The 18,898-nt window shown below is 39.1% G+C and overlaps 1 long non-coding RNA gene across 5 annotated transcripts in view; it reads right to left on the reverse strand.

Moving 5' to 3' along the window:
- Nucleotides 1–18,898, reverse strand: part of LOC123333416 — a 79,399-nt gene that overhangs the window by 22,016 nt on the left and 38,485 nt on the right. For 2 of the 5 annotated variants that reach the window (XR_006550752.2, XR_006550751.2), the window contains exon 3: nucleotides 9,758–9,887. The exons of the other annotated variants lie outside the window; for them this stretch is intronic. This is a non-coding gene — a long non-coding RNA (uncharacterized LOC123333416). The remainder of the gene's footprint in view (nucleotides 1–9,757; nucleotides 9,888–18,898) is intronic. 5 annotated transcript variants of the gene reach the window in all.

Here is an 18,898-nt window from a genome sequence, read left to right on the forward strand (position 1 = left end):
GGTTTGATCTCCTTGCAGACCAAGAGACTCTTGGGAGTCTTCACCAGCACCACAGTTCAAGAGAATCAATTCTGTAGTGCTCAGCTTTCGTTATGGTCCAACTCCACATCCATACATGACTACTGGAAAAACCATAGCTTTGACTAGACAGACCTTTGTCAGAAAAGTAATGTCTCTGCTTTTTAATACACTGTCTAGGTTTGTCATGGCTCTTCTTCCAAAGAGCAAGTGTTTTTTTTTTTTGTTTTTTTGTTTTTTTTTAATTTCATGGCTGCAGTCACCATCTGCAGTGATTCTGGAGCCCAGGAAAATAAAGTGCAATAAGGAATCCTAGATTGAACCCCGAGACATGAAAAGGGATATTCTTTGAAAAACTGGTGAAAATCAAATAAAGGATGTAATTTAGAAAACAGTATTGATAATTGTTCTATGGTTATATAAGATATCAACCTGAGGGAAAGCTAGGTGAAGAATAAATAAGAACTCTCTGTACTGTTTTTGTAATTAATTCTTAAGTCTAAGTTATCTCAAAATAAAAGATTTTATCATATGAACTGGAATTCCAGGTACAATAAGGAAGAAAAATGATTATAAGCAAAAATCTAAAACCTTCTAGAATAGCTAAGAGTTCTTAAATCCTAAACCTTGAGTTGTAGGAACTGCATTTCATTAATTCTATAACTACTGAATTTTCCATACCTATTCTGGATTTTTCCTGCCCTAACTATGCAATCAAATACCTTTTCAAGAAGCTTAGTTCCTTTTATTGGAGAATGGTATTGATAAACCAAGAACTGGATGCTGGGCATGCTGATTGCTACTGGGGTAATATTGCTCTTGGAAGACAAAACTAGGAAATATGTGTTTTCAATATTAGTGTCATAACACAAAAGTAACCATAAGCCTGGAGGATATGCTCCCCAAATCAAGAGTCTGAAGAAATAGTAGGTGTTTTTCTATTTGTGGCCAACCAAGAGCAAGAAAGGACAACATCTACTTGTTTCTTAAAAAAGATTTGGGAAAAAAAATATATAAGAGAATAACAACAAGATATATAACTTTAAAAAAAGAAGAAAGGTAAACCACTAACTACTGTTTCGTCCCATAAGAGTAGACATGGGGAGAAATAAGACATATTCTAACAATATATATATATTTGGTATTCACCATCTCCTATTCTAAAACTTCAGTAAACCTATGTTGCATTCCAACTTAAGACCAAGTTCTTCAGTGGTATATTCATAGCATTTCATCATCTGGTCCCAGTGCTTTCACTATAATGACCCAAGGCCTCCTTGTCCATGCCCAGTACCCCAGGCACCCTAGACTGAGCCCTGAATATCTTGCCTTTTTGTCCTTACTTGTATTGTTCCCTCTACACTGAAACTTCTGTGATGATCGAGAAACAACTCGTACTACAAGTCCACACCAGATGCCCTCTGCTCTCTGAAGTCTATACTGTTTTCTCTAAATTAATGCAATCTCTGCCTCCTTTGAACTCTAAGCAGTTTCTTTCCTTTCATGTTCTAACTTGTGTTCTTGTTGCTTCTATCTTGCCGGCACTTACCTAACAATAGATACTTTTCTTTAGAGAGGAAGGGACTCCTATCCACACATCTTGACCTCCCCAGAGGGATCAATGTTATTTCTACCATGTAAGGGTTCCTTCCAAATGTAATTGTGGAATTACTTTATGAAATATCCAAAACTGTACTCAAACTGGAAAAAAATTACAAAGTAATGAATTTTCTACCACAGATTCCCTCACTCCAAAACAGTCTTAGATTTTCTTGATCATAATTTCTTTTAATTATTTTTTATTGAAGGATAATTGATTTACAGAATTTTGCTGTTTTCTGTCAAACCTCAACATGAATCAGCCATAGGTATACATATATCCCCTCCCTTTTGAAACTCCCACCCATCTCCCTCCCCATTCCACCCCTATAGGTTGATACAGAGCCCCTTGTTTGAGTTTCCTGAGCCATATAGCAAATTCCCATCATAATTTTTGAGCAAGGGAAGTCCACATTATCATTTCAGTCAACTTGGTTCTATACCCAGAGAATTCTAGTGGGAGTCACTAATTCTGTTGCTAGGGGATTTGCCAGACACATTTTAGAACAGAAGGGCCCAGTGTGGGGAGCTTGCTGATGACTTCCAATAGCCACAGCAGGAGTTACTTTCTTTTTCCTCCGTCCCTGGGGAGCCGTACTGCGGAGTAGAGAAAAAGAAAAATGGCTCAAGCATGTGATACAAACTGAGAGGATTTGTGCCTACTTCCCACCAGGCCAAGGGAGGTGGGCATAGCTTCTCTGATGCAAAAGGGAAAGCTGGGGCCCATCTGACAGGAGGAAGCTTCAGGGAGAGGTCAAGGTGCTAGCTTAGGGCTTTAAGTGAGTGCCTTTCTGTCTGGGTTTTGTGCCAAGAGAGTTGGTGGGAGGGTGAGTAGACTGAGCAGGGCACTTTTAAAAAGTCAAAGTCGCTCATTCAGCATCTGATTCTTTGTGATCCCATGAACTGTAGCCTGCCAGGCTCCTCTGTCCATGGGATTCTTCAGGCCAGAATACTGGAGTGGGTAGTTATTCCTTTCTCCAGGGTATCTTCCCAACCCAGGGATTAAATCCAGGTCTCCCTCATTTCAAGTGGATTCTTTACCATCTGAGCCACCAGGGAAGTCCAGAGCCCTTATAAACAGAGTCTATAGTGGGCACACCCTGCTATGGGGTAGTGTTACTGGGCATACACCCAGTATGCTCACCCTGGAGATTAAAAAGGGTGTCCAGAAAACAGTTCCCTTCTCAGCAAGAACCACTCTCTCTTATCTTCCTCTCTGAGATCTCAGTCACCCCAAGGTCACATCACTGGAAGAAAAACCCAGGGCTCAGTCAGTCCTGTGTGGTGACAAGGAGTGGCAGACTTCTCTTCTTGTCTCTTTCCTTCTGTACCAGGGACCATCTTGCTGTCATTTTTAAAACCTCTTTTATCTGGAATATTACAAATGTACAGAAAAGTACATAAAGCATAAATGTGCAATTTAATGAACTGTAAATTAGACACCTATTTAACCTCTGTCCAAGGCAAGAAAAAATGAATAAATATCAACAGGATTCAAGATGCCCTCTGCATGTTCCTTGTCAAACAAAATCCATTCCCTCCTCCCTCGGAGTACCAATACAACTGAACTTCATGGAATTTAATTCCCGCATATGTATCATATAGTTTGCTAACCAAATTGCATAGTCCTAAACAACATAGTTTAATTTTACCTGTTTTTTGAAGTTTATGTAAGGAGAATAATAAAATATTTATTATATGATGTTTTGCTTCTTTAATTCAATATTATCTCTTACGATTCACTCTTGTTATATGCATCTATAATTCATCATGTTCATTGCAGTATGACATTTATTGTATATCTATAATACAGTTAATTCATTCTATTCCTAATGGACATCTGGGCATTCCTTCGGTTTTGTGAACAGGAGTACATAAAGCTACATATTCATCACCAACTGTCCAAGACCACTGTTACATATTTCTGAATCAAAACCATGAGGGCTTACATGTCAGAGCTCTGTATGAGGAGTGTATGCCTACGTGCACTAGTTTTACAAGGCTGTGTTGTATATTACATGTGTGAGATAAGACACCATATGTTAGAAAGAGCACATTCTCCAAGGTGTTCTGTCAGAGCTAGGCCCATGGTATTACTCCTAGAACAGGTGTTCCTGGTCTACATATGTAAATAAAGTTTGAAACATAGGTTACATCTATTTTTTACAAGACCTAAACACCAGAGAGGCATGGATATACTTCAGAACCACTGCTAACTTTTAACACATTTTATATTAAACATTGTTATTTTAAGCTTCACTTCTGTTTCCAAAATCTGTTTTAGCAAATTTCTTCTTTCACGAGTTACCATTTAATGAAAGGGTGGATACAGGAGGGTCTAATGGCAAATTAGATGCATACAAACGTTCTGGAACTTTTGATGCAGCCTTTCCTCTAAAGCCTTATTAGAAACTCAGCAAACACACAAGTAGTATCTCTTATTAAGGATGTAGGACCAAGCTAAGTAAAGCCAGAGACAGGGAGTTTCACTATGAAAAAGGACTCATACTCTAGGGATTAGGTCATAAGAACTTAACAGAATAGAATGGCCTGTTTATTACTCCACCTAGACCTAAGTGTTTAAATTGTCAGTGAGCTCTCTAGTTCCAACTGCTTCCCAACAATAACTGATGTTTATACTTTGGACCTTTGTATTAGTCACAGGCCTTTCTGTTACAGGTGAAAAACTCTACTCCAAAATACTGGAGGTAAAGAAGGAGATTTAACTGTATATATGCCCTGTACTGGGCTTCTCAGGTGGTGCTAGCAGTAAAGAACCTATCTGCCAAAGCAGGAGATCCAGAAGATGCTGGAGATGCAGCATGCACACTTGATATATACTATACACAACCAACCAAGATGTAGACTCACATTGACACAAAGCCTCAAGGCGGGGGGCAGGGGGGTGTCTGAGTTCACTCCTATTTTCATCTCCATGTCTGTATCCCTCTTTTGTTTTCTGTCTCTCTACTTCTCTCCAGTTTTCTCTGATTTCTTCTGTTGCCCTAAGACTTAATTCACATAAAAAAGTGTGAAGTCGCTCAGTCATGTCCAACTCTGCAATGCCATGGACTGTACTGGAGTGGGTAACCATTTCCTTCTCCAGGGGGACCTTCCCGACCCAGGGATCAAATCTGGGTCTCCTGCATTACAGGTGGATTCTTTATTGTCTGAGCCACCAGGAAAGCCAATCACGTAACAGAGTGGTAATTGAAACACACTGTAGATTACATCCCTATGTCCAAAACAAAATTCTCATGGAAACTGCTGACTGGTCAGGCTGGGTGACATTTCCCACCCCAGCAGACAAAGTATAAGAGACATAAATACTAGCTCCTTCACAAAGAGAAGGGGAGGAGCCACCAGAGAAAACAGGAGAACTGTGTGCAATGAAGAATTTAACCTTGACTAAAGAGAGGTCTGTCTTTTGCCTTCAGCATTTGGGAGATAATCTCTAAATCCTTAAAATGTCATGCCTGACAAGAATATCTATGTTTGGCTGTGGTCCCTGGGCCAATAAGATAGGAACAATAATGATGCAGGGTAGGGCATGGAAGCCACACCAACAGTGTGACTTGGGGTGGGTACTTTGGGTCACACAACTTGACCCACTGAGGATCTGGAAACAGATCAGCCATGTGGATGGCCAACCACCTCCACAAGATAGAGCTCTAATAAGGTCACTAGACATCAAGACAGAGAAGGCAATGGCATCCCACTCCAGTACTCTTGCCTGGAAACTCCCATGGACAGAGAAGCCTGGTAAGCTGCAGTCCATGGGGTTGCTAAAAGTCAGACACGGGACACGACGGAGCGACTTCACTTTCGCTTTTCACTTTCCTGCATTGGAGAAGGAAATAGCAACCCACTCCAGTGTTCTTGCCTGGAGAATCCCAGGGACGGGGGAGCCTGGTGGGCTGCCGTCTGTGACTGAAGCGACTTAGCAGCAGCAGTAGCAGCAGACACCAAGACTCAGGTGAGCTTCTCTGGCTGGTGATGCTTCATAATGCCAGAAAACAACTCGGTCCTGACTGCACAGGGAGAGGGGGCCCGGAAGCTCTGTGTTTGGTCTCTAACTTATCCATCTCTTCCATCAGCTGATTTTGATCTATATGCTTTCCCTGTAATTAACTATCAATGTCAGTTTAACAGCTTTTGGACTGTTTCATGAGTCTAATGAATTACTTAGAGTGTGGTTTGTGGAACACCCCAGAATCTTACAATTAGTGACAGAAGTAAAGGTGGTCTTGTGAACTCTGTTCCCGCTTACTTCACCTGGAAAAACTTCCCTCAGTAAGAGATTCAGTGAAAATATTCTGGGTAGTCACATACTATAATTGACATACACAAACAGTCCACAAATGAAGTTTTATAGACTTTCCTCTAAGGGAAATGAATAATCATAGTTTAGAACATTGGAAGAAGAAAAAAAAAAGTCTACAGAATCAAGGACTATTCTCTTAAATTTTCCTGTAGAGGTTTATTATTTTAGTTAAGAAACACTAAAATTTGATAATGAATTTTTGCCATAAAGTATTCACATTTACTTAAATTATCTGTGTAGTGAAATATACATAGTTCTCATTTCATGAAGGAGTCCTTTATAAAGTTACAAGTTAAATTTTCTGGCACTGTTATACAAGTACATTGTACTTATTCAACGCCAAAGTGCATATATTTTCCACATTTCAATGTTATAATTGTAATCTGCTTCCTGATTTTAAAAACATTTTTTTTTCTGCAAAGCTGTTAAAATACTGGAGTGGGTTCACATTTCCTTCTCCAGTTATCAATGTAATGGTTTCTATTTTGGTCAATGGCAAAGAAATATTTATAGTGAATTAGTAAAGCCCAGTAAATTGTTAAAAGTCAGGTATCCAGTAATACTGTGCAAGTGCTGCACCTAATGCGATACCATTTTACATATGTTAGTATCTGGGGACACTCCACACATATCACAGAAAAACAAACTGAATGAGCAATGTGATTTTTTAAAGTCCTGGATACTGGGACTTGAAACATGAAACTGAAAACTTCTTGAGTTAAACAATTAGAACCTTGCTTGTCTCATTCCATGCGGTCCCCTTAGTGGCCTCACAAATCCTGGTAGCTTCACCTCCCACTAGGTAGTAATGACAAATCATGATTCTCCAGCCCAGAAACCTCTCCTGAGATTCAGAGTTATATATCCAATTCTTAGTCAGATGCTTCATGAATCCACTATGTCCTACAGACAAATCAAACTTAACACATTAAAACCAGCTATATATATTTATATATGAATGAAAGTGAAAGTCGCTCAGTCATGTCCGACTCTTTGTGACCCCATGGCCTGTGTCCTGCCAGGCTCCTCTCTCCATGGGTTTCTCCAGGCAATAATACTGGAATGGCTTACCATTCCATTCTCCAGGGGATCTTCCCAACCTAGGAACTGAACCCAGGTCTCCCGCATGGCAGGGAGACTCTTTGCCATCTGAAACACCATATTTATATATATAAATATGGTGTGTGTATATGTATGTATGTATGTGTATATATATATATATATATATATATATATATATATATATAAGCTCAGTCAGTAAAGAAACTATCGTCCGAATGGTTGTATACTCCCACAATTCATATGTTGAATCCTAATCCCCAGTGTGAAAGTATTTAGAAGTGAGGGCTCTGTGAGTGACTAGGTGTGCTCACTAGGGTGATGGAGTATTCATGAATGGGATTTGTGCCCTTATAAAAGAAATCCCAGAAAGATCCCTCTTGCCTTCCACCAGTTGAGCACACAGAGAAAAGACACAGTCTATAAAGCAAGAAGTGGGCCTCAGCCAGACACGGAATATGTGGGCACCTTGATCTTAGAATTCCTAGCCTCCAAAACTGTGAGAAATACTGTCTGTCATTTATAAGCCACCCAAATTATGGTGTTTCATAACAGCCCCAGCAAGACTAAGACAGGTCCTCATTCTCTCTCTTATGAACAGAAGTCACATCCTGACTTGTGTCTGTGATCCTTTCCTTTACACTAAATTTACTTTAAAAATCGGTGAATTTCCTTGCCTCAATAATTGCCACTACTATATTGTACACCAGTCAGACTCATCTGTATTAATGCATAAAGCTGTCCAAATGAACTCATGATATAGATATTATTATTTCCAATTTCCAGGTGGGAAAAACAAAGGTTATGGGGCTTAAATTACTAAAAAGTGGAAAATTCAGAGATCAAGTCTTTTTCATCCCAAACCAGGGTTTATTCTGCTATGCTACACAGCCTTCTAGCTATGTCATGGCCAAACAAACAGACAAAAAAGAAGAGGATGGGGAGGATGGAGCAGATGTTTCCTGTGAAAGCAGGACACGGATTTTCAAAAGAGCAGTTTGAGAAGTGGTACAAGTACACTTAAGAGCACTATTACTTGGGCATATAATTTAGTGAGGTCCATGGAATAAGGTGGCAGGGAAGATACGTTGGCAGCACATTCCACTGCACAAGTCATATGATACGAAACTGCCCACTGTTGAGACTGATGAGAGAAGGGAGTGACAGTGGGCATGCCTAACTATCGTATCAAAGGAATGCTTTCTAATCATTGGGCACGACTGTAATACATAAAGAAGAAGAAAAGTATGCTCATGGATCACTTAAATTTTAAACAGGATAGAATCTTCCCCATTTTTGAGAGCCAGCAGGTAGCCTGTCAGTACATCACGAGTGTGACAGGAGTGAGTCAGACAAGGAACTGGCAGGGTAAGTGTGGGCTGAGAGAATACAGTTCTTAGACAAAGAACAGCCTTTTTGGAGACGAAGAAAAAAAGTATAGCCCTGAGGACAAGTGAAACCATCTAAATAGGGTCTCATGGCCATGCAAGAGTTGACATATTTCTTTTTTTTTTTTTTTAATTTTATTTTATTTTTAGACTTTACATAACTGTATTAGTTTTGCCAAATATCAAAATGAATCCACCACAGGTATACACGTGTTCCCCATTCTGAACCCTCCTCCCTCCTCCCTCCCCATTCCCTCCCTCTGGGTCGTCCCAGTGCACCAGCCCCAAGCATCCAGTATCGTGCATCGAACCTGGACTGGCAACTCATTTCATACATGATATTTTACATGTTTCAATGCCATTCTCCCAAATCTTCCTACCCTCTCCCTCTCCCACAGAGTCCATAAGACTGTTCTATACATCAGTGTCTCTTTTGCTGTCTCGTACACAGGGTTATTGTTACCATCTTTCTAAATTCCATATATATGCGTTAGTATACTGTATTGGTGTTTTTCTTTCTGGCTTACTTCACTCTGTATAATAGGCTCCAGTTTCATCCACCTCATTAGAACTGATTCAAATGTATTCTTTTTAATGGCTGAGTAATACTCCATTGTGTATATGTACCACAGCTTTCTTATCCATTCATCTGCTGATGGACATCTAGGTTGCTTCCATGTCCTGGCTATTATAAACAGTGCTGCGATGAACATTGGGGTACTCGTGTCTCTTTCCCTTCTGGTTTCCTCAGTGTGTATGCCCAGCAGTGGAATTGCTGGATCATAAGGCAGGTCTATTTCCAGTTTTTTAAGGAATCTCCACACTGTTCTCCATAGTGGCTGTACTAGTTTGCATTCCCACCAACAGTGTAAGAGGGTTCCCTTTTCTCCACACCCTCTCCAGCATTTATTACTTGTAGACTTTTGGATTGCAGCCATTCTGACTGGTGTGAAATGGTACCTCATAGTGGTTTTGATTTGCATTTCTCTGATAATGAGTGATGTTGAGCATCTTTTCATGTGTTTGTTAGCCATCTGTATGTCTTCTTTGGAGAAATGTCTATTTAGTTCTTTGGCCCAAGAGTTGACATATTTCTAACAGACATTATCTCAGAGAATTCTCTGACATACACATAGCAAATAAGAATAAGTAAATAAAAATGTGATTTAATTGTTTGAAGTCTGTGTTTTTTTTTTATCTTTGACTCAGAGTATATTACTAGATTATTTACTAGTGTTGCTTATCCATTATCTAAACATTAAAAATACAACTAAAGATAAACTAGTTAGAATTCTAATGGGGCTGTAAAACACTGACTCCAGCTAATTAATTTAAAGACACTAATTTGAGTGATAATACAGCCACTCACCTGATAGTAGGGTCACGCACTGAGGAACAACTCTTAGGAAGGAAATTAAAAAGATCACCAGGTGTTGCGTCCAACACCCTTGAATTCTTGCCACTCTTACAGGAACCATTTCTTTAAAACCCATTATTCTCTGTAATAAAAAATATTTAGCCCATATAATTCAGTTTATTTTTAATATTTGGTCTAGAAATATATTACATGGTTTTCATCACAATAAGTTTACTCTTCTAATTAATTTTTAGTCCCATATGACTTGGTTTTAAATAAATGAGATAAAGATAATGCACAAAATGTTATCTGTTTTCTGTTTCCCTAACTTAGAAAAGTTCAGCTGAATATACTCTGTCTAAAAATGTAGTCATTTTCAGCTTTTAATATCCTCTGGGTCCCATTACCAGAACTGGAGAACTGGTAATTTCCTCATTACATGGCTTTGTTCATCCTCCAGTCAAAGGGCCCTCCTCCTTCTCCTCCCCTCCAGAAAGCAGGAGTCTGCTTTCATCCCAGGCTGGTCTGGTTCAGCAGCTTGTCCTTGCTCCTAAACACTTCTTCATTTGCTGTGCCCTCCATGACTGCATCCTCTGAGGCTCTCTGCAGAAATCATACAGATCAGGCACTTCCACAGACAGGCACTTCTAGAGAAAGCAGCTTCCTTATTTTTGCCTAGAGAATCCTGTGGACGGAGGAGCCTGGTGGGCTGCTGTCCATAGGGTCGCACAGAGTCGGACATGATGGAAGCGACTTAGCATGCATTCATGCATCGGAGAAGGAAATGGCAACCCACTCCAGTATTCATGCCTGGAGAATCCCAGGGACAGAGGAGACTGGTGGGCTGCCATCCATGGGGTCGCACAGAGTCAGACACAACTGAAGTGACTTAGCAGTAGCAGCAGCAGAGATGCCTAACTTCTGAACTGTGTGGTTTGGGCATGTTCACCATAGTACCATGTGAGTGAATTCTGATATTTAAGTGAACACAAATTATGTAACTGGCCCTGGGGAAGGCAGAAAAACTGGCCTTTAGCAGAATGGGAGGAAGTTTGCCATCTTTGTGGATAAGAAAAGACTTAAGTTGTTGGGGCTTGAACTGTGTCAAAAGATAGGTAGTGACAGTGTTGCTGGATATGAGTGACCATGACTATGCTATAAAGGAATTATTTTCTGGAGTATAAATGGAAGAATTAATGTCTTACTTTTGTTAAGTATTCAAACTTCTCTGTAGAGTGTGCTCCTTCTCAGCCTCTAATGACCCCTTTTATGTGAATTTGCTCAGAGGCAAGGCAGGAATATCCAGCTGTGAAATATCAGTGAGAAGTTGGACTGCAGTCAGACTGATGACCACTGGGAGACAAAGTAGCCTGGCAACTGGCTGCTGCTAGAGTGAAAAGGCAGGAGAGTGTGGCCAGAGGGCCCCAGTGTGTCAGGAAGGGTGACTCAAGTGAGTGGAGGAGTGCAGACACAGGGCTCTGGAACCCAGAACAATAGAGAAGAGCTTCGGACCTGATCCTACCCACACAAAGCCTATCATAGGAGATGGGAATGAGCTAACTAGGCTACAACGGCTGTATCCTGTGATTTGTGGACTATTCCAAAATATACTTGGATAATGTAGGAGAGAGGTAAATAAATACATGAAGAGAAAGGGAAAAAAGAAGGAAGGACGGGAGGAAACAAGGAATATAGGAAACAACACAGGCAATGGCACCCCACTCCAGTACTCTTGCCTGGAAAATCCCATGGATGAAGGAGCCTGGTGGGCTGCAGTCCACGGGGTCGCTAAGAGTCGGACACGACTGAGTGACTTCACTCTCACTTTTCGCTTTCCTGCATTGGAGAGGAAATGGCAACCCACTCCAGTGTTCTTGCCTGGAGAATCCCAGGGATGGGGGAGCCTCATGGGTTGACGTCTATGGGGTCACACAGAGTCGGACACGACTGAAGTGACTTAGTAGTAGTAGTAGTACATAGGTAAAAGAAACAAAGACAGGAAAAGAAGTAAAGAGTGCAAGGAAGCAAACATATTGATAGTTTATTATCATATTATATTTTATATAAATCTACATTTTATATACATTTACTCTAGAGGCAAGGTCTACTATTTTCACCATTTTATACATGAAGCAACTGAGGCTTAAGGAGGTTGAGAAAACTCTGAAAGTTCATGTACCTAGTAACTGGCAGAGCAGAGTTTCAATCCACAAAAATTAATTCCAGTAAAAACAAACTATAACATAATAAAATAAAAAGAAAAGTATGTTCTTTAACAGATGTTCTGAAAGCACAAAGGAGGAAACAAGGTTAATAGCATAATCTCAATCTTCTCCCTGGGACTCTTGCCATTTGTATGGGCACATTTGGTTGTTTTTGTTTAAATTTATTTCAAATCAATATCGTTACTTTACTCTTTTTTATTTAGAAAGAGCTATCACTATATGCTATCATTAGAAAAGACCCTGATGCTGGGAAAGATTGAAGGCAGGAGGAGAAGGGGATGACAGAGGAAGAGATGGTTGAGTGGTATCACAGACTCAATGGATAAGAGTTTGAACAAGCTTCAAGAGATGGTGAAGGACAGGGAAGCCTGGTGTGCTGCAGTCCATGGGGTTGCAAAGAGTCAGACACGACTGAGCAACTGAAGGACAACAATCACTACATGCTAATTTCTAATAGGGGCTGCAAATATTTAAGATGACATCCTCTATAGTGTATAAGGTGTTGCTTTGGGGTTCAGATAGATTTTCTGTAATACTTTGTTGCATTTATTTGATAATTCTTGATAAACACACCTACTGAATGTTTTTCTTCTGTCACTCAAAAGCTTCTCATTCTGCATCTTTACATCTAAGGTATGCAATTGACATAAATGACATCATAAGCAAGAATTTGTTTATATTTTTATTTAGCTAGTTTAAATACATATCATACACACATGGGTAAAAAAGCAAAGAGAACAAAAAGGTATACCATGAAATAGATATATATGTCTCAGCCAGTTAGTCATCTTTCCTGGAGGCAACTGATGCTTCCAGTGTTTAGTATAGCCTGCTGAAGATACTCACTGCATAGATACAAAAAGAGAAACACACACATATGAATGATGACTTTCCTATTCTAAATCTTTTGTCACTTACATATACATAGAAAATATAAAAATAGGAATAGATAATAGGCAATAGATTGATTATAGGTAGGTAAACAGATTGATAGATACAAAGACAGATATGTGCATGAAGAGATAAATAAAAAATTATTTCATATTAATACCTACAGGGACAATTCACTCTTTGGTGCAATATAATATTCCATTTAATAGTCATAGTATTTTCATTAATTTATCTATCAATCCTTGTTGAAAATGTTTAAGTTGTTCTCATTCTGTGCTATTACAGACCATAATGTAATGCATCTTTGAATGGATGTCATTTGGGACATATATAAATATACTCATGGGATAAATTCTGAAAAACAGGATTGCCCAATCAAAAGATATTTACACAGAGTGTTGTGATGAGCACTGGGGTGCATGTATATTTTCAAATTAGTGTTTTTATTTTCTTTGAATGAATACCTAGGAATGGAATTATTTTTAATAACCAAGATACGGAGGCAAGCTAAGTGGCCATCAACACATGAAGAAGATGTGGCATATACATATATATAATAGAATATTACTCAGACATAAAAAAGAATGAAATCTTACCATGTGCAACAACATGGATGAACCTGGAGGATATTATACTTCATAAATTAGAGAAAAACAAATATTTTCACTTATATGTAGAATCTAAAGAAAACAAATGAACTGTGAACAAAACAAAAACAGAAAACAAACTAGTGACTACCACAGGGGAGAGAGATGGGAGCAGGGGTGAAACAGGTGAAGGGGCTTAGAGGTAAAAATGCACAGTTATAAAATACGTAAGTCACAGGGATGTAACGTGCACACAGGGAAAATAGTCAATGTTTTATAATAGCTTTGTTATATGTGTAATCTATAAAGATATCAAATCACTATGGCATACACTTGAAATTAATATAGGTCAACTATCAGTTCAGTTCAGTTGCTCAGTCCTGTCCAACTCTTTGCAACCTCATGGACTGCAGCAGGCCAGGCCTCCATGTCCATCACCACTCTCAGAGTTTACTTAAACTCAGGTCTACTGAGCCAGTGATGCCACCTAACCATCTTTCTCTGTTGTCCCCATCTCCTTCCACCTTCAATCTTTCCCAGCATCAGGGTCTTTTCAAATGAGTCAGCTCTTTGCATCAGGTAGCCAAAGTATGGGAGTTTCAGCTTAAGTATCAGTTCTTCCAATGAATATTCAAGACTGATTTCTTTTAGGATGGACTGGTTAACCTCCTTGCAGTCCAAAGGACTCTCAAGAGTCTCCAACACCACAATTCAAAACCATCAGTTCTTTGGCTCTCAGATTTCTCTATAGTCCAACTCTCACATCCATACATGACTACAGGAAAAACCATATCTGTGAATAGACAGATCTTTGTTGACAAAGTAATGTCTCTGCTTTTTAATATGTTGTCTAGGTTGGCCATAACTTTTCTTCAAGGAGAAAGTGTCTTTTAATTTCATGGCTGCAATCACCATCTGCAGTGATTTTAGAGCCCCCAAAAATAAAGTCTGTCATTGTTTCCCCATCTATTTGCCATGAAGTGATAGGACCAGATGCCGTGATCTTCATTTTTTGAAGTTGAGTTTTAAGCCAATTTTTTGACTCTCCTCTTTCACTTTCATCAAGAGACTCTTTAGTTCTTCACTTTCTGCCATAAGGGTGGTGTCATCTGCATATTTGAGGTTATTGATATTTCTCCCGGCAATTGTGATTCCAGCTTTTGCTTCATACAGTCCAGCATTTCTCATGATGTACTCCGCATATAAGTTGAATAACCAGGGTAACAATATACAGCCTTGACGTACGCCTTTCCTAATTTGGAACCAGTCTGTTGTTCCATGTCCAGTTCTAACTGTTTCTTCTTTACTTGCTTACAGATTTCTCAGGAGGCAGGTAAGGTGGTCTGGTATTCTTACTGTTGAAGAATTGTCCACAGTTTGTTGTTATCCACACAGTCAAAGGCTTTGGTATAGTCAATAAAGCAGAAGTAGATGTTTTTCCGGAACTCTTTGCTTTTTTGATGATCCAACATATGTTGGCAATATAATCTCTGGTTTGTCTGCCTTTTCTAAAACCAGCTTGAACATCTGGAATTTCATGGTTCACATACTGTTGAAGACTGCTGGATAATTTTGAGCATTACTTTGCTAGTGTGTGAGATGAGTCCAATTGTGCAGTAGTTTGAGCATTCTTTGGCATTGCCTTTCTTTGGTATTGGAATCAAAACTGATCATTTCCAGTCCTGTGGCCAATGCTGAGTTTTCCAAATTAACTGGCATATTGAGTGCAACACTTTAATAGCATTATCTTTTAGGATTTTAAATAGCTCAACTGGAATTGCATCACCTCCACTAGCTTTCTTTGCAGTGATGCTTCCTAAGGCCCACTTGACTTTGAAACCCAGGATGTCTGGTTTTAGGTAAGTGATCATAACATTGTGGTTATCCGGGTCATGAAGATCTTTTCTTGTATAGTTCTTCTGTGTATTCTTGCCACCTCTTCTTAGTATCTTCTGCTTCTGTTAGGTCCATACCATTTCTGTCCTTTATCGAGCCCATCTTTGCATGAGATGTTCTTTTGGTATCTCTAATTTTATTGAAGAGATCTCTAGTCTTTCCCATTCTTTGTTTTCCTCTATTTCTTTGCACTGATCACTGAGGAAGGCTTTCTTATCTCTCCTTGCTATTCTTTGGAACTCTACATTCAAACGGTATGTCTTTCCTTTTCTCCTTTGCCTTTCACTTCCTTTCACAGCTATTTGAAAGGCCTCCTCAGACAACAATTTTGCCTTTTTATATTTCTTTTTCTTGGGATTGTTCTTGATAACTGCCTCCTGTACAATGTCACGAAAGCCCATCCATAGTTCTTCAGGCGCTCTGTCTGTCAAATCTAATCCCTTGAATCTATTTGTCATTTTCACTGTATAATCATAAGGGATTTGATTTAGGTCTTACCTGAATCGTCTGGTGTTTTTCCCAACTTTCTTCAATTTAAGTCTGAATTTGGCAATAAGGAGTTCATAATCTGAGCCACAGTTTGCTCCCAGTCATGTTTTTGCTGACTGCATAGAGTTTCTCCATCTTTGGCTGCAAAGAATATAATCAATCTGATTTCAGTGTTGACCATCTGGTGATGTCCATATGTAGAGTCTTCTTTCGTGTTGTTGGAAGAGAGTGTTTCCCGTGACCAGGGCATTCTCTTGGAAAACTCTATTGGCCTTTGCCCTGTTTCATTCTGTACTCCAAGGTCAAATTTGCCTGTTACTCCAGGTTATTTATTGACTTTCTACTTTTGCATTCAAATCCCCTATAAAGAATAGGACATCTTTTGTGGGTGTTAGTTCTAGAAGGTCTTGTAGGTCTTCATAGAACTGTTCAACTTCAGCTTCTTCAGCTTTACTGATCAGGGCATAGACTTGGATTACTGTGATATTGAATGGTTTGCCTTGGAAATGAACAGAGATCATTCTGTCATTTTTGAGACTGTATCCAAGTACTGCGTTTCAGACTCTTTTGTTGACTATGATGGCTACTCCATTTGTTCTAAGGGATTCTTGCCCACAGTAGCAGATATAATGATCATCTGACTTAAATTCACCCATTCCAGTCCATTTTATTTCATTGATTCCTAAAATGTCAATATCCACTCTTGGCATCTCCTGTTTGACTACTTTCAATTGACTATGCCAAAGCCTGTGACTGTGTGGATCACAATAAACTGTGGAAAATTCTGAAAGAGATGGGAATACCAGACCACCTGATCTGCCTCTTGAGAAATTTGTATGCAGGTCAGGAAGCAACAGTTAGAACTGGACATGGAACAACACACTGGTTCCAAAAAGGAAAAGGAGTATGTCAAGGCTGTATATTGTCACCCTGCTTCTTTAACTTATATGTGAAGTACACCATGAGAAATGCTGGGCTGGAGGAAGCACAAGCTGGAATCAAGATTGGCGGAAGAAATATCAATAACCTCAGATACGTAGATGACACCACCCTTATGCCAGAAAGTGAAGAGGAACTAAAGAGCCTCTTGATGAAAGTGAAAGAGGAGAGTGAAAAAGTTGGCTTAAAACTCAACATTCAGAAAACTAAGATCATGGCATCCAGTCCCATCATTTCATGGCAAATAGATGGGGAAACAGTGGGTGGCTTTATTTTTTGGAGCTCCAAAATCACTGCAGATGGTGATTGCAGCCACGAAATTAAAGAAAGTTATGGCCAAACTAGACAGCATATTAAAAAGCAGAGACATTACTTTGCCAACAAAGGTCCATCTAGTCAAGGCTATGGTTTTTCCAGTGGTCATGTATGGGTGTGAAAGTTGGACTGTGAAGAAAGCTGAGTGCCAAAGAATTGATGCTTTTGAACTGTGGTGTTGGAGAAGACTCTTGAGAGTCCCTTGGACTGCAAGGAGATCCAACCAGTCCATCTTAAAGGAGATCAGTCCTGGGTGTTAATTGGAAGGACTGATGTTGAAGCTGAAACTCCAATACTTCGGCCACCTCATGCAAAGAGTTGACTCATTTGAAAAGACACTGATTCTGGGAAAGATTGAAGGCAGGAGGAGAAGGGCATGGCAGAGGATGAGATAGTTGGATGGCATCACCAATTCAATGGACATGAGTTTGCGTAAACTCCAGGAGTTGGTGATGGACAGGGAGGCCTGGTCTGCTGTGGTTCATGGGGTTGCAAAGAGTCGGACATGACTGAGCCACCTAACTGAACTGAAGTGATTTTGCCTTGATTCATGGACCTAACATTCCAGGTTCCTATGCAATATTGCTCTTTACAGCATGAGACTTTACTTCCATCACCAGTCATATCCACAACTGGGTGCTGTTATTTCTTTGGCTCCATCTTTTCATTCTTTTTGGAGTTATTTCTCCACTCTACTCCAGTAGCATATTGGGCACCTACCAACCTGGGGAGTTCATCTTTCAGTGTCCTATCTTTTTACCTTTTCATATTCTACTATACTTCAATAAATAAAATTAATTTAAATGGGAAAATTTCAATATTCACATATTATTTTTAATAAATATTTGACAAACTGACTCATAGAACTTGAGCCAATTTGCATTCCTCAAATAATACATGAAAGTAACCATTTCTCTCTTTTTTTTTTTTTTGAAGTGAACCGTTTTTAAAATGTTTATTGAATTTACAATATACTTTCCATTTTACCTTTTGGTTGTCTGGCCAAAAGGCATGTGAGATCCAATCTCCCTGGTTAGGATGGAATCCACACTCCTTGCCTTGGAAGGTGAAGTGTTACACACTGGACAGCCATAGACGTCCCAACTACGTCTGTTAGTCAACTGTTTTCTGTACAATTTTACTGAGAAAATAAATTTTAAAAAACAGTAACCCATTTTAAAATCAATTTTCAGTTTTTAAATGAACAACCTAAAATTTTTTCAAGACAGCTATGTCCGGTGTATCTTTTCGTTGCTTTTCTTTAACCCTACTTCCACTGTGCAGCTGACTAAGGCTGTCTTAAGTAGGCAGTCTTACTGTGTGTAAGATTCACTTCTATATGAATGACCTCCCTGGATTTATGCAGTACATAATCTTTGCAGCCTCTATGGCACCTCATTGTCAGTCATTCTCTATTCATTTCTAGGTATAATTTAATCATTATGAAAATTCACATTCTGCACCTGATATGTAAAGGATCTCAGGTGATCAATTGTAGTTTGACTTAATTTAAGTTTTTGTTGTTGAGTTTGCTTCTTAAATTTTTATGAAATCTAGTTTATCTCTCTGATGTGAATGTCTCTAGGACTTTGTGTAGCATTTAAGAAAGTCTTCTACTCTAATAAATATAACTCTTTTATATTATATTGTCTTCTATAACTTTCATATTTCTTTTTTTTTTAATTTTAATGTTTGATCTAAGAGAACTTTGTTCAGAGTAAGAAGAAAATAATGTTTTTCTGCAAATTTATTCAGTTGTCCTAAAACCATTTACAAAATAACTTGTTTTCTCCACTGTTGAATGCAATTCA

This window comes from Bubalus bubalis, chromosome 1, assembly GCF_019923935.1.
Source record: "Bubalus bubalis isolate 160015118507 breed Murrah chromosome 1, NDDB_SH_1, whole genome shotgun sequence".
NCBI classification, from domain to species: domain Eukaryota; kingdom Metazoa; phylum Chordata; class Mammalia; order Artiodactyla; family Bovidae; genus Bubalus; species Bubalus bubalis.